Source organism: Schistocerca serialis, chromosome 6 (assembly GCF_023864345.2).
Source record: "Schistocerca serialis cubense isolate TAMUIC-IGC-003099 chromosome 6, iqSchSeri2.2, whole genome shotgun sequence".
In the NCBI taxonomy this organism is placed as follows: Eukaryota; Metazoa; Arthropoda; class Insecta; order Orthoptera; family Acrididae; genus Schistocerca; species Schistocerca serialis.
Genome location: NC_064643.1, coordinates 636,025,665 through 636,043,171, shown reverse-complemented (window position 1 = coordinate 636,043,171; position 17,507 = coordinate 636,025,665). Strand labels below are relative to the sequence as shown.

At 41.0% G+C, this 17,507-nt stretch overlaps 1 protein-coding gene across 3 annotated transcripts in view; it reads left to right on the top strand.

Annotated features, from left to right (window-relative positions):
• LOC126485153 (intraflagellar transport protein 74 homolog) overlaps positions 1–17,507 on the top strand; it is a 224,983-nt gene that overhangs the window by 50,479 nt on the left and 156,997 nt on the right. The window lies entirely within an intron of this gene.

Below are 17,507 nucleotides of genomic sequence, written 5' to 3'. Positions count from 1 at the left end.
CTGCCATCTTCTGTCCGGGACATGATGAACATCTGTTGACAGTTTGTATGATTATATCATGAATTAGATGGGGGAATAGTGGTTTGTTCTTTAATTTTGGACACCATTGTGTGTAGAGATGAAGAATAAAGATGTAGAATGTTAATAAGTTTGTTTTATTTAAAAAGATTTAAGAATTTTTACACAGAAATTCAGAAGCATTAGTTTACAGCGTGCCCTATAGTTGTTTCTGAAAGGAAGTCATTGTGCTGATTTTTGGTGGCTTATGGATGACACACTGCATTTGTTTTATCTGTCAGCCGTGACAAACATATATCCAGGAGGATGAACAGATTGTACTGTACCAGAAGGTATGTCCCGATCCTATCATTACTTTTGTCCTTTGTCCCAGTACACAGTTTCTAATCTTAATTTTGTGGTCCAGGAAAATGCTAAGATTATGTGTATACTAAACTGTTGTTGTTGTTGTTGTGGTCTTCAGTCCAGAGAGTGGTTTGATGCAGCTCTCCATGCTACTCTATCCTGTGCAAGCTTCTTTATCTCCCAGTACCTACTGCAACCTACATCCTTCTGAAACTGCTTAGTGTATTCTTCTCTTGGACTCCCTCTAAGATTTTTACCCACCGTGCTGCCCTCTAATACTAAATTGGTGATCCCTTGATGCCTCAGAATGTGTCCTATCAACCGATCCCTTCTTCTAGTCAAGTTGTGCCACAAATTTCTCTTCTCCCCAAATCTGTTCAGTGCCTCCTCTTAAGTTATGTGATCTACCCATCTAATCTTCAGCATTCTTCTGTAGCACCACATTTCAAAAACTTCTATTCTCTTCTTGTCCAAACTATTTATCATCCATGTTTCACTTCCATACATGGCTACGCTCCACATAGATATTTTCAGAAACGACTTCCTGACTCTTAAATCTATATTCGATATTAACAAATTTCTCTTCTTCAGAAATGATTTCCTTGCCATTGCCAGTCTATATTTTATGTCCTCTCTACTTCGACCATCATTAGTTATTTTGTTCTTCAAATAGCAAACCTCATTTACTACTTTAAGTGTCTCACTTCCTATCTAATTCCCTCAGCATCATCCACCGTAATTCGGCTACATTCCATTATCCTTGTTTTGCTTTTTTGATGTTCATCTTTTATCCTCCTTTCAAGAAACTGTCCATTCTATTCAGCTGCTCTTCCAGGTCCTTTGCTGTCTCTGACAGAATTACAATGTCATCTGCAAACCTCAAAGTTTTTATTTCCTCTCCATGGATTTTAATTCCTAGTCTGATTTTGTCTTTTGTTTCCTTAACTGCTTGCTCAATATACAGATTGAATAACATCAGGAATAGGCTACAACTCTGTCTCACTCCCTTCCCAACCACTGCTTCCCTTTCATGCTCCTCAACTCTTATAACTGCCATCTGGTTTCTGTACAAATTGTAAATAGCCTTTCGTTCCCTGTATTTTACCCCTGCCACCTTCAGAATTTGAAAGAGAGTATTCCAATCAACATTGTCAAAAGCTTTCTCTAAGTCTACAAATGCTAGAAATGTACGTTTGACTTTCCTTAATCTATCTTCTAAGATAAGTCGTAGGGTCAGTATTGCCTCACGTGTTCCAATATTTCTATGGAATCCAAACTAGTTCAGTAATTTTCACATCTGTCAACACCTGCTTTCTTTGGGATTGGAATTATTATATTCTTCTTGAAGTCTGAGGGTATTTCGCCTGTAGTTCATTAAACTACAATATATATTTTTAATGATTGTTATTAATATTGATATGTGACTGTTTCACCTACCCACATAATGCATCAAAATTTATGACTTTACATGCATAATAGATTTGAATACATCTGCATGATTTCTCAAAATTGAAACTCAGTTTCAGTGTATGCTCAGTTATCTGCATAAACTAATGTTTCATATATATTTACAGGAGATGAACAAAAATATGAATCACTATGAAAAATGCATGCTTGAAAATAAATGCAGATGATAGTCAAGTCTACAGGTTGCATTGTTGTATTCGACCATAAATGGCATCTGTGCAGTGTTCTCAGCACATTACAAGTATCAGTTATGGTCAGAACAGTGTTCTGTGTGGTTGTGAGTGCAATATATTGGAACTAATTAAATTCAAATGTGGGCAAATTGTTTGTGCTTGTACGTTGGGTGCTTCCATCATCAAGTGAGCAAAAGGTTTGTTGTTTCAAGACACTCCATTTCTAAGATTTATACTGCATACAAGGAAAGTCGAAGAACATTATCTGCTAAGTGACAACGTGGAGGAATGTGTGTGTGATGGATGTTCATTGGATAGGATTGTGATGAAAAATAAGATGACGTCAGCTGCAGAAGTCACTGAAGAAATGAATGTTGCATGCACCAACTCTTTCAACACCAAAACAATATGAAGGGAGCTCCATAAGCTGGGAACTACAGGGTGAGCTGAATTCCAAAACCATTCACCAGTGATACTAATGCCTGTGACAGGAAAACATGATGCCTAAGCCATAAAAGCAGGACTGTGGGGCAATAGAAGAAAACATTGGGTCAGATGTGTGTTGTTTCACACTGTTTCCAGTTTCTCAATGAGTTCCCATCCCAAGAATGAAATATGGGAGAGGTTCATTGAAGATTTGGGTAGCCATATCATGGTATTATATGGTTCCAAGGGTTACTCTGCAAGTTTGCATTACTGCCAAGGGTTATGTGACCATTTTGACTGATCAGGTCCATCCCAAGATACGATGTTTGTTCCTTGATGGTGATGCCTTTGTTACATGATGACAGGGCCCCTGTTCACTCAGCTCGCATAATCCAGAACTGGTTTTGTGAGCACTTAGCACAAGGATGAATTGTGACATCTCTCTTGGCCACCATAATTGTCAGATTTCAATATTATCGAGCCTTTCTGGCCTATTTTGTTCAGGAGGGTGGATATTCACCATCCACTTCCATACTCCTCACCGAAACTTGCCATTACTGTGCAGGAAGAATTGTATAAGATTCCCTTGAAAACCACACAGGACTTGTATTTATCTGTACAGAAGTTGTTGTGACTCACCGATCACTCAAAGTGCCGTCGCGCAATTACGCGCATCCTCTACATGCGGCGCTGTCTGCCAGCCATGCAGCAGCCGCACCACCTAAGTGGCCAGCCAGCCAGCGGCCGCTAGACTTGGACTCAGTGCTCATTTGAAACTCACCGTGTTCACATGTCGTGCTTTGTCAACTTTCTCAGTGACTTACATGTATTGTGTCGTTTAGAAATATATGTGTTAAACTTGACGTTATAACAATTGGCGACGAGGATGCGATTATTCCTTTTCATTGTTGACTCGCCGGTTTCCATGGCTACTGTAGAGCAACTATTGCAAGGCCTCATAGAACAGCAAATGCTTCTAACATCGGCGATTCGCGATTTCGTGGCGGCATCATATGCAGGACGTTTCTCGTTGTTGTCTATACCTCCTTTTCCTCCTTATGACGAGACGGCGGAAGATTGGTCTGATTACGAAAAACATCTTCGACAGCACTTCTTAGCATTTCATGTCACAGATGAACAAACATGTAAGTCTCTGTTCCTTTCATGGATTTCACCTCAAATGTATTGGTTGTTGTCGCAATTGGCTCCTTTGAAAGAACCTGCGTCTTTGTCCTTTGCTGAAATGTGCTCACTTCTGTCCATCTATTTTCAAAAGCAAACGCGTGTGGTAGCCACTCGTGTTGCCTTTTAACGTTGCCAAAAACAACCGCATCAATCCTATCGCACTTGGGCTGCTGAACTTCCCAGCCTCAGTCGAAAGTGTCAATTTGTTACTGACGTTCACAAAGAATCCTATGCGGATTCCATGGTACGGGATGCTATTATCCGGTCGGCACCCGACAAAGAAGTTAGGCAACGTGCCCTTCAGTTGGCAAATCCGACCCTAGATGAAGTCCTCTCCATAGCGCAGTCTTTTGAAATTTCTCACGCCGCTGGGGCGCAAATAGAAGTGTGGGGTGACGTCGGGGTAATACAACCTCAGTGCGCTGTTGACGACGCGTGCGGCATGTCCCCACCGGCCAAGTGGCCATAGTACGCTCCTACGCGCAGCCTCGGCCTAACCGTAAACAACCTTCTAAGAAACTGCAGCAAAACCCCCGGCAACTTCCTTCATGTCCATGGTGTTTTACGAAACATTCACGGGAGGATTGTCCCCAACGTTGGGCCGTGTGTCACAATTGCAAAAAGAAGCGTCATGTGTCCTCCATTTGCAAATCCGATCGCATCCATGATGTTCATGAACATGACGCTGATTCTTCTTCTGTGTTGTCTGTCAGTTGCACTTCTTCCCTTTCAGGGAAGTTATTCCTTACTGTCCAAATCCTCGGTAGGGATGTTCGCATGCAGGTGGATACTGGTTCTGCTGCCAATATCATTAATTCTCAGACATATCTTCAGTTGGGTTCTCCACTCCTATCACCTGTCACTCGGCAATTACGGACGTACAATAAACAGAAGATTTCTCTCTTGGGACAATTTAATGCTGAGGTATCTTACAAATCCTTAGTTCACACTGTTCCCATATTTGTGGTCGACCAGAGTAACGCAGAGAATCTTTTTGGTTTCGATGCTTTTCGCGTTTTTCGGTTCTTCATAGATGACTCTGCCAATATCGTCTGTGATGCTATTCCTTATGCTCAATTGGATTCCTTGTCAACGACATTTTTGTCCCTTTTTTCTCCTGGGTTAGGCCGCGCAAATGACTTTGAAGCTCGTATCACGCTCAAACCCACTGCTCGGCCTAAGTTTTTTCGGGCTCGGCCCATTCCTGTGGCTCTTTGTGATTGGGTCAAATGGGAGCTGGATCGTCTCACTACTTCAGGGGTCTTGCTTCCTGTCACCTCCAGTGAGTGGTCCTCTCCTGTCGTTGTCATTGTTAAGCCAAATGGTGATATTCGTCTCTGTGGCGATTTTAAAGCCACTGTAAATGCTCAATGCCTCATCGACACTTACCCTATGCCCCGACCTGAAGAATTGTTTACTAAACTTGCTGGAGGCCAGTATTTTTCGAAAATTGACTTTTCAGAATTTTATCATCAACTTCCTCTCGACACTGCTTTCCGGCAGTTTCTGGTCCTTAACACGCCTTTCGGCCTCTATCAATACCAATGCTTGCCATTCGGGGTTGCCAGTGCCCCTGCTCTCTTTCAGCGATCTTTGGAACAATTATTGCTCCCTGTCCCTGGGTGTATCAATTACATGGACAACATTGTTGTCACTGGCTCCACCACTGACGAACATCTTCAGAATTTCCACACACTTTTTCATGTCTTACAGACTGCCGGTCTTAAGTGTAATCTTCAGAAATCGCAGTTTTTTCAGGCATCTATCACGTACTTGGGGTTCCAACTCTCTTGGGATGGTATTCGTCCACTTCAGCAAATTGTCGCTGCGATCGATGCCCTTCCTCACCCTACATCCGTTAAGGAACTGCAGGCTTTCTTGGGGAAAATAGCATACTGTCACAAGTTTTTACCGTCTGCGGCTTCGGTGGCTCAACCATTGCATCGCCTGTTGCATAAAAACGTGTCTTTTCACTGGTCCGCATCAAGCGATGTGGCTTTCCAAAAATTGAAGACTATGCTGAAACAGGCCCCGTGCCTGGCTACTTATCGACCTGGCCAACATCTCGTTCTTGCCACGGACGCCTCTCAAATACGGGGTTGGTGCAGTCCTTGCGCACCGTTTTTCTGACAGTTCTGAACAACCCATTGCTTATGCCTCCAAAACGCTCACGGATGCCAAACAGAAGTATTCTCAAATTGAAAAAGAAGCTTTGGCCATTATTTATGCTCTTCATAAGTTTGGTGTTTTTCTCTATGGATCCAAATTTCATCCTGTTACGGATCACAAACCACTTGTTTCCTTGTTTCATCCATCAACGTCACTTCCCGACAAGGCTGCACACCGCCTCCAGCGTTGGGCTCTTTACTTGTCTCGTTTCCATTATGAGATTCATTTCTGGCTGACGGCTCAACATGCAAATGCTGATGCTCTGTCTTGCCTTCCCATGGGTCCTGATCTGGCATTCGATAGGGACGAACTTTTTTGTTTCCACCTGGATGTTGCAGAGCAGTGGGTTGTGGACGGATTCCCCATCACTGGGGACCGGCTGGTGGCTGCTACAGGTTCTGATCCTACCCTCTCCCGGGTTGGCCAGATCGTCCGTCTGCTAAGACTTCTGATCCGTTGTGGAACTACTATGCTTTGCGCCACCGCCTCACGGCTAGGGATGGTGTTATCCTCCTTTCCACCGACAATGCTTCGCCGCATGCTGTGGTACCTGCGTCTTTGCGAGCTTCGGTCTTGCCTCTCCTTCACCAAGGGCACTGGGGTGTCTCTCGCACACAATCTGTGGCGCGCCGTCATGTGTACTGGCCTGGCAGCGACTCTGAAATAGCACACATGGTCACTGCCTGCGGCCCTTGTGCGTCACAGGCCGCCACCCCAAAGTCATCTTTGTCACCGTGGCCTTCGCCTGAGACGCCCTGGGAGCGCATTCATGCTGTCTTCGCAGGACCTTTTTTAGGTACTTATTGGCTGCTTGTAATTGACGCCTACTCTAACTTTTCCTTTCATTGTCCATTGCACGTCGCCTACCACTGCGGCAACCACAAATGCTCTCGCCCGCATTTTTTCTTCGGAAGGTCTTCCCCCTACTCTTGTTACTGATAATGGTCCGCAATTTGCCTCTTCCGAATTTGCGGATTTTTGTGGCCATCACGGCGTCATGCATGTCACGGCCCCTCCATTCCATCTACAGTCAAGTGGCGAGGCTGAACGACTGGTCCGCACATTTAAGGCTCAGATGCGGAAACTTCTGATTTCTTCTTCTGCTGCTGATGATGCGCTTCTCGAATTTCTGGCTTCTTACCATTTCATCCCCATGGGCGACCACAGCCCGGCTGAGCTCTTACATGACCGACAGCCCCGCACAGTACTTCATCTTCTGCGGCCTTCCACCTCACGGCCACGGGTGCCTTTGCTTGGCTGGTTCACCGCCGACGACCTTGTATGGGTACGGGGATATGGCAGGCGGCTAAATGGAGTCCTGGCCGCATCTTACGACACCGTGGCCGACGCCTGTATGAAATCCAGACGGACACAGGTGTTGCAGTGCGTCATTCGGACCAGCTTCGGTCTCGTGTGCCGGCAGCACCTGTTCCGACTGCCACTACACCACCTTCAGCTCTATCTGACGCTCGGGATCTTGGCATCTCTCATTACTCACAACACAGCCCTCTCACCGCCATCTCGGTACCAGTACAAGAATGGACGCCACCAGGAGACGTGCCCATGCAGGAACCAGATGACCATCATCTGTTAAGCAACTCTACTCACCTCCTTCTCCTACGAACGCCGACACATCGCCCATATCTCCTGATATATCAACTGGACTTGCTGCAATGGGCAGATTGGTGCACGGGGCCGCAGCAGATTCGACCCCTACGTCTCCTGTCATCTCGACCCGTTATCATAGGGGACACTTCCGTCCGTAAGGGAAGCCTCCTCCTCGAGACTTTACCGCCAGTCAACAACACCTATGGACGTCAGCAATCTACAGGCCACCTCCATCAAAACCTGTGCAAACATTTCAAAGAGGGGAAAAGTGTTGTGACTCGCCGATCATTGAAAGTGCCGCCACGCAATTACGCGCATCCTGTACATGCGGCGCTGTCTCCCAGCCATGCAGCAGCCGCACCACCTAAGTGGCCAGCCAGCCAGCGGCCACTTGACTTGGACTCAGTGCTCATTTGAATGTCACCATGTTCACATGTCGTGCTTTGTCAACTTGCTCAGTGACTTACATGTATTGTGTTGTTTTGAAATATATGTGTTAAACTTGACGTTATAACAGAAATGACTGGAAGCTACTTTGAAAGCCAATAGGTTTCCTGCACCATACTAGGCATGGTGATGTGGTTTTTTTTTTTTTCATATTTTTGTCCAGCGACTCTATACATCCAAATAGGTACTTCATCTGTAGAACAGTAGCTATTTTCCTTTGAATAACCAAATGTATTGAAGTCAACTTAGTGCGTCCCTCTCTACAGCACTAAACAAATACTAGTACCTCTGTCTAATTGTATCAATATTAATCAAATACTTGTATAGGATCATTACTTCCAGTTCTTTATTTATTTATTTTTAACTTCTTCCTTTTATATGTAGTACAAAATCTTCACTATCAGTCTTTTGTTAGTCTTAATTTTAACCAAGTGAAGATTTTCCCACCAATAAAGTCATAATTGAAGTATCTGTTCATTTATTATCTCCTTGACTTCAGTATTAAAATCTTTCTTTTCTTATTCCCTTAAACAGTTTTTTTAATGTTAGGTTTCTTGCTCATAGTGGAAAAGAACTCAAGCCATCTCGTAAAGTTTCTTTCCCTAATATTGTAGATGTACAATTGAAGTTAGGATATTATTTTTCAGATATGAGGTCACAGGTCTGTCTCTGAAACCACTAACTGTGGGAGTCACTATTCTCTTTCTTTGCATTTTCTTTATTTTCCTTTTAAAACTTTTTTAAAGAAAATTCTGTATATATTTATTATTTTTGCACTATTTTTCAGTTACAAGTCTTAACCACAGAATATCACAAACACCTTGACTAACATGGGTAGATTTTGATAATATAATTTCAGTTAGTCATTAAGCAGCAGAGGCAACAGCTCATTTTTACACACACACACACACACACACACACACACACACACACACACACACACACACACATTAGCAGTTTTCATTGTTTTACACAAACACACAGCTGTTTCTACTGCCACTTGATTACTAATTGAAATTATATTAGCAAAACTACCCCACATCAGGCATTAACTTCAATTGCTACACTTCCCAAACAATTTTCACAGTACTAAATAGAGTCTTGTCCAGCAGGTTCTAGTAAAAAACAGAAACTCTAATTTGTTCAACAAGCAATCTTTATCCAGATTTGGGCAGAGTGTCCATAAGCAAATAAGTAATACCAGGTAGCATCAGTAGAGCGTATTAACAATCATTTTCCACTATTGGGTCTACTCCAAGTACCCAATGCAATGCAGAACAATGTACCACCCACTAAAAGACAGAATCCATTCACTAAGGATGTGGTTCAGTTAAGGCATAAACTACTGACCTCCAGTATTCAGTCAAAACTGAGTTCAACACCAAATAGACATCTACTCTAGCACAATCCAATAATAATGCCTAAGAAACCAAGGTTCTTAAGATAGCTCACAGACGTATACCCAATCACAATACCACTACTAACTGTCAAGTCAAATTCCCAGTCGCTCCACTACCTGTGAAATTACTAGACCTAGTGAACAGTTACAAACCAAACTGATTAACTGTCCCCTTCAATCTTAGTCCCTCTAAGATCTGTACTTCTGATGCTGCTTGACTATTAACTGTGGACTTCCTTAAATGACAGGATCAAGTAAAAGATGTCCATTCAATAGTGTGACTCACTGCCACCACTTTAATACCTCTGCTTTGATCTGTCCCTTTTGAACCTGAAATAAGAAATGCCCATTCAACCCATGTTGCAACATGGAAGAGAACTATTAAACTTTGCCAAACAAACAGCTATTAGTACTTGAACAAAATCCATATTCTAAAAATTGGTCCTCTGTGCTTTTTTCTGTGGCTAGTTTAGGTTCATTTATTCCTTGGGTGGCATGGAGCTCCTGCAGGCATTTCTGCTTGCTACTGCATTCAGTTGCACCTTTCTCAGTTCTCTTTCCTCTACAACACATAACAAACAGCAATTACAACAAAGAAAAATAAATTTACCCTATACCAACTCTCTTTTGACTTAAGTGGACTGCTAACAGCTCTGAAACATGATTTTGGGTGGTCTGCAGGAGGCTGTTTGCCTTTACCTGACGAACAGCGAACCACATTGCCAGAAAGTGGCGTACCTCAGGAATGAACAGGATTTTGCATGTCTGAGGAGATTCTTACTTATGGAGCCTAATGGAGAGATCACGGTGTTAAGGATTTCCAAAATTATGAAGGAATGGAAAATAGAGATGGAATATTCATTGTGAGGAGATATGGCAAAAGATAGAGATAAGTGTGAACAATGTAACACTCTGTATGAAAGGATGAAATGTAATTAGTGTACTATACAGATCAGAATAGTTAAAAATAGGGATGAATTACAAGGCCAATGCACCAGCAGAGAAATGCAAACTTAATACAAGATGTGTGGGAAAAGTAATGAGACTGGTTTTTTGTCTAACAAAGTTTTTATTTTTGTCAAACGAGAATATTGTGTCCTTCAAAGTAGTTCCCTTTGGCAGCTATACACCAGCAGAGTCATTGTTCCCAGTTTTGTAGCAGTGCTGAAAGGCTTCAACTGATAGGTCCTTTAACATGTCAGTCTCATTTCTCAGAATGTTCTCCAGAGGCCCAAAATGACAACCATTTAAGACATTTTTCAATTTTGGGAAAAGAAAAAAAATTGGAAGGACTCAGAGAAGGCAAATAGGGAGCTGTGGATCAACAGAAATACCTTTTGAGGTCAAAAATTCTGTGATAGGAATGGCCATGTGACATTGGGCATTGTCATGATGCAGCATCCATGCGTTTGCAGTGTCTGGTCTCACTTGGTTTACCCTTTTCCTACACCTTTCAAGGACATCTCTGAAAAACACATGGTTAACAGTTTGTCTCGAAGGAACAGTATTGTATTGTATTGTATTGTAATGTACTGTATTTATGGGTCCTGTTGTCTACAAAGCAACTGATGCATAAGACATTGGATAATTCAAGTTATAAGTATACAGCAATCTCACACGAGCATGCACACGTTCAAAGCTTTCATTGGTTTTTTAAGCTGAAGGTCTCACTGAGTGAGTTTCATCTTCAGTATGTTCTTGGCCTTCCAAAGATGGTTTGTGCAAATGAAAAAATTGGGCTCTTGATAAGGAATGTTCGCCATGGGCCTGTTCCAACTTTGTCAAGGTCACACCCATGGATTCCAAATGTTTAACACCAAATTTGATGGAATAACATTGCTCTAAATTCTACCGTTCCATTTTTGTAACACACGACAAAAACACAGCTTCACTGAAGCTACTCTTAAAAATCGTGTGATGGCTGTATGGAGCTGAATCTTGGACTGAGCATCTGGAAGGGATGACCACACCAGTCTACACAAGTAGAACAACACAGCATTGCAGATCGTTCACAGTTTTGTCAGCCTCATTGCTTATCTCACACACCTCATAAGTATGAGATTAGCATAAGAACCTACAATTTAATTAGAAAGTAATGTAATGACATTGGTTGTGATTTTTGTAAATAGGAGTTTGGAGCAGAGATAACAAAGAAGATGTGCGGGTAAAATAATTGATGAAAAGAGTCACTAGTACAAACAGATAGAGAATTTTTGTGCAAAGCAAAAATAGTTAGAAGTGTTAGCAGTAACGAAAATTAAATAATAACCACAGATAAGAGTAATGCACAATAGGTTAAGGCACAAGTAAAAAAATAATTACTGCGTCAATGCAATTGCAGAATAGTATTTCAGAGCATAAAGTATATTACACTAGTTTGATTGTAAACTAAGACTTTACAGATTGGCTCACGTATTTTCACTTAATGATATTAAGTTCTCTCATATTTGTAACTATTTTCTTTCCAGCTGTGGTCTTGGTAACTACTGTGCCATTCTGAGCCCGCATCTTCTGAAGGGCAAAATAGTATATGGCATTTTTCAAAACCATTAGCCATTCATATGTCACACCTTTTTCCTCTTGTTAACCGTACCTTTGCTCATTTTCCTTTGCTCAAAAAACTCCATTGTTTTATGGAATATGCTCCAGCTCTTGTAGCACCTGATACTCCTCATCCCACCCTATGCTTCCTGTCAGTGACTGCCTTATTTACTTCCATGCCTAATTTTTCATGGACAATCTATATGAGCAGGTTGCCTGTGTGTTCCACTTCATTTTCTGCTACACCAAATAACCACAAGTTTTTTTGCCTTTGGTACTGCTCTAGTTCTCAGTTGTAGCAGTCAGTTTTTCTGAAGTCTTGTGTCTTTTATTCATACTCAGACACACATCATTTTAGAGCAATAATTTTTGCTGCATCTGCTATAGTGAAGATAATCTGATTGAGATGATCAAACAATGGAAATTCCAAATAGGAATATCAATCAACAATGTAGGAAAAGAGAGATTGCTATTTACCAAATAGAAGACACATCAAGTTGCAGATAGGCCAATTAAAAGACACTCACATATAGATTTCGATCACAGCCTCCATCAGTAAACACACACACATACACACACACACACACACACACACACACACACACACACACACACACATGACCGCCAACTCCAGCATCTTGGGCCAAAATGCTGGAATTGACAGTCATGTGTGCGTGAGGTGTGCTTGCTTTTGTGTGTGTGTGTGTGGGGGGGGGGGGGGTCTTTACTGATGAAGGCTATGGCCAAAAGCTACATGTTGGTGCCTTTTAATCATGCCTGTCTGCAACCTGACGTGTCTTCTTTACGGTAAGTAGCAGTCTTTTCCTACATTGTTGACTGAGACCATCTTTCTCATGGAAATACAGCACCTATCTCAAAGTGTCCACTCATTCTTATTCCATTCATAATAATAATAATAATATAAATTTGTTTCTCTATTGTATTATGTGTTCTGAACGATAAGTATATGATAATGCAGAAAACAATTACTTTATTGCATTTATTTCCAAAATTCAATTACCTTGTTTTATAGCCCTAATTTTTCTGATTGCAAGAATTCTCACTTGTACTAGGAAAAGATGTTAGTGTGCCAATTATTCAGTCTACAGAACTAAGTAAATTATCCAGATTTGGTGGGAACTGGGAGTCTCAGAAAGTGTATACATTGTCTTCATACAAAACTAAGTAAATTATCCAGATTTGGTGGGAACTGAGAGTCTCTGAAAGTGTATACATTGTCTTCATAATACACTATTTATAATTTTATCAGTTTCCACATTATCCATTCCATAGCTAAATCAGATTACTTCACAACTCATTGCAGTTCTATGTTCAGTAGTTTTTTGTTTTCCTTGTTATAAGTTAAAAGTTAATAGCCAGTTTCAATAATCATTCATAATAAAAAGTTAATAACCAACTTCAGCAGAGAACAATGATTAAGACAGTCCACATTTAGTCACCAACAGGTGAATACCTAAGTGTCAACGTCAGTCACTGTAAAATTCTTTATGTAGTTCTTTGAGTTAGCAGCCAAGTGTTAACTTGCCATGAGCCACATATCAGGTATGCCTACAACATTTAATTTGTAATAAATGTAAATTTGCGCAGGCAGTTCTAGTTTAACCACCAACACGCGAACATCTCTGTGTTGAAGTTAGCTCTCAAGTAACATTCATCTCGGTACATTGTTGTGCAGTGAATAGCTATATGGGTTTTTCTTCAGGTGATGCAAAAATCTGAACTGTGTACAGAACTGAACTGAAAATTTGTAGCCACCAACAAATATTTATAGTAGAAGGTGTGAGAAATAAACTGTATGAATTATTTTAAACAAGTTGTTCAGCATAGTAATATTTGCATCAGTAAATGTGAAAAAGTGTCAAGCTAACTACACAGTGTTGTGTACATAATTTCGAACTTGTCATTCATTCAAATTACAGCAAGACATCAGATATCAGCAGCACAGTTACCAAGGGGTAATGCAGTCACAAGTGAGGTATATTACAAGCAGACCAGTTCTACTACATGCTGTCTAAACAGATGTATCTGGGCACTCCTATGTAATGCAGAATTAACTATTAGATGTCTTGAGAGGAGGTGGGGAGTTTTGTGTTGTCAGTAAAGAAGCAGTAACAGCAGAATGGGTCATTCAGGTGAGCTTAGTGACTTTGAACAGGGACTGGCCGCAGGATATCACCTGAGTAACAGATTGATCAGGGACATTTCCATCCTTCTAAAGCTGTCCAAGTCAACTGTTGGTGATGAGATTGTGAAGTGGAAAAACAAAGGAACAACCACAGCTAAACCATGACCAGGCAAACCTCATGAACTGATGGATGGGGATTGTCGAGCACTATGGAAGATGGTTGTAAAAAGAATGTGTGGAATCAGTGGAAGCAGTCATTCATCAATTCCAAAGTGCTACTGCAGTCTAGCTAGCATGATGACCGTTTGTAGGGAGTTAAAATAATGGGGTATTGTGGTCAAGCATCTCCTCATCAGCCACAAATTTTTGTGATCAGTGTTAAGGGAGACAGAGGTGATTTAAAGAACAGTGGATATTGGAAATGGGTGATTTGGAGTGATGATTCACACTATACCCTATGGCAGTATGATGGAAGGGTTTGAATTTGGCGAATGCTTGGAGAACACTACATGCCACCATGTATAGTGCCATCACTGAAATAGGGAAGAGGTGGTATTATGGTATGGGGGTGTTTTCATGGTAGTGTGCTGTCCCCGTATGTGCTTAAGAGAATGCTAAATATGGAAGGATCTGTGTACAGTTGAGGAACAGTTTGGTGAATACAATTGTATCAGTATGACACTGCACTGCGATAGTACTTAACAATTACTGCTTGTGTAGTTGCTCCAACATAGAGCATCCCATAGAAGCAAACCAGTTGCATCTTTACCTCTGGTTAATTGTGCTTTAGGTACTTGGACTATGCATGACTCTGTTCAAATAGAACAGCTCAATGTAGTCATGGGGTCGAGCTGCACATGTCTGCTTTCATGCCTTGCAGCTAATTCACTGCAAATAATTACCTGTTGCGATCCCACAGTCAAATAGTCTAGACTTTGGCTACAATTGGAAGTTAATAAAATACAAAGTTAAAGTTAAAACAGCTCAAAACAGTTCAGAGTTCAACATGATGATTTTCAAATTATGGCATGTGATACAGAGAATAGTAACTCATAGTCTGTCTGCCCTCAGTTCTGTAATACAAGCAGAAAAAGTTAACAGTCTTACTCTGGAACACGTTTGGACCTCTTGATATATGAAGTCCCTTCAGAAGTTAAAGTACGGTACTGACTGTTCACTACTCACAATCAAACATGACCATGATGGGATACCACTCGTTACCACAGGCACATCCACCTCCTTCTAGAAATCACATAAAAGTGCCTCAAATCACTCCTTTGAGCTATTCACTCAAAAAGTTCCAGCCTCCACTTGACTCCCGTAATTTTCCACTACTGTGTGCTTTGTCATTGGCTGAAGGTCGTCCCTACCAATACATCATTCTTACATTCTATACACATCATTTGACTGAACTTGACCACATCTTGGACTAAACTAACATTTTATGACCATATCTAAATAAAGAAATAATATAAAAATTCAGCCACACTCAGACCATTCACAGCGGATATAAATAAAGATTTGTCCATAAATAAATAATCCAGTATTCTTGCGCAAGTGCGCTCACAATAAATGACAACAGATTGTCTTTAAACATTGTTTAAAGAATTATTTAAGCCTGCTTGTCGAAAGCATCTTCTGGAACTCTTTACAAAGGTGGTGTCAGCTAACGCATGTGACTGACCACTTCTTAAATTACCAAGATTTTGTATTATCAGTTGTAATTAACATTTAAATAAAGTTACTGGCAAAATAGTAAACTGATCATAAAATAAATACACAAGAATGACAAAAAGTGAGGTATTCATGCTGTATGGTGTATACATTTGCTGTGTAATTGTGGAGTATATGATGTTTTGACAAACATTAGCGTAATGAGAAGATAAAAAAAAAAATGTTATAAATCAAGAAATAAAATAGATACAGATATGCAGCTTTTAGAGATTATAACTGTAGTGCAATGCTGCCATCTAAGATACTATATGTTGAAATTGCATAAAGTGTTTAAAAGTTATTAATTCAGAGGTTCATTGCGAAAATGTTTATTTGCTCTGAAATAGTAGCGACAACCATCCAGATATCCAGCTTTGGGGTTTATTTGTTTCTGGCGACACTGCCCATCTTTGTAGCTGGGTGGCCAGTATTGGTCACTTAGCTGGATCTGCTGTGATGCACTCTGGGCCTGATAGCATTCAGCTGTACAACACTTTCACATCCCCTCATATTAACTCCAGGCAGGCAAATCGCTCGCCTACATACGCATAACGGTACAGCTCCCTCTCGTAAAGCAGAACCTTTGAGGTAATGGTTTGTGGACAATAACAGTCCTCAAATGGACTGGCCTATCCAGAGTCCCAACTTGCACACATTGGGACACCTTTGTGATGAGTTAGAATGCTGACTTTGCTCTAGACCCCAGTGTCCAACATCCCTACCTTCTCTAGTTTTGGCTCTTGAGGAAGAAAGAGGAGCCATTCCTCTGCAGGCATTCAGACATCTCATTGAAAGTGTCCCTAGAAAGGTTCAAGGCATCGTAAAAGCAGTGGTCGGGCACACCCCATACTAACAGGTGTCCAGAGACTTTTGATCAGGACCTGGAACCGAGGACTCACCTTCTGCCACTGACGGGGCTGCCACATCTGCTGCTGCACTGCTGTTATACATGCTGTTGTTTGGACAAATATTTGAAAGCTGAAGTAGCATGTGTTACAATATAGCTGCCACTTTTTAAATTGCTTGTGGATGACTATACTGTGTCACTTCCCTACTCATGAGCTCAGCTGCTGTATTGTATTCAAAGGCAACACAGTGGAAAATAATAGTTCAGTTATACTCAGATCTTATTCAAATTTATAAACTTCAAAACAACTGTACGGAACATAAAACCTGAGATGATCAGTTGTTTTACTATTTGGGTCAAACAGGGATCTGAAAACATTATTTGGTAGTCTCCAGATACAAGTGGTCCATTCAAGCATCAAGTTTGTAGCCTAGTCTTTGGAATTGTTCTGGCACTTTGGAACTGTGTAGATGCCACTGACTTTCATAATGGTGAGTCCAAAGTACTAGCTATGGACTTTCTTATCAAGTAGCAGAGCTATTGTGTTGTGTTGTTACCTCGTATATTGTCAGCTAACATTAAATAAAACATTCAGCTTGTCCGGTAATATATAGCTCACTTTGAAAAATCATTCCCACTCAATAAATAAATACAACTTTTCCTCGTTCTTAGCATTGTTCTCCTAGCTCTGATTTAAAACTAATGTTTAACATTCTGATGGGAAATTCATATGAATCATGCGTAATTTAAATGAAAGAATGTAATGATGCATCATCTGGACTGCCAATATAATGGTTGGGCTTTTACAATAGCTTGTTTACAGTTGAAAGTTAAATTTTAAAATGAAACATTATTTATATTTCTCCTATGAATTTGTGGTCTACATGCTAAACTGGCAAGACCATAGGCAGATGAAGCTGTGTGTTGGCCTGTGATGCAAGTTTGGACACTGAATACTCTATATATCTGACAAATTAGTTTGGCCACAGCAGTGTTTAGCAAAATGCGCAAATGTCTCCCAGT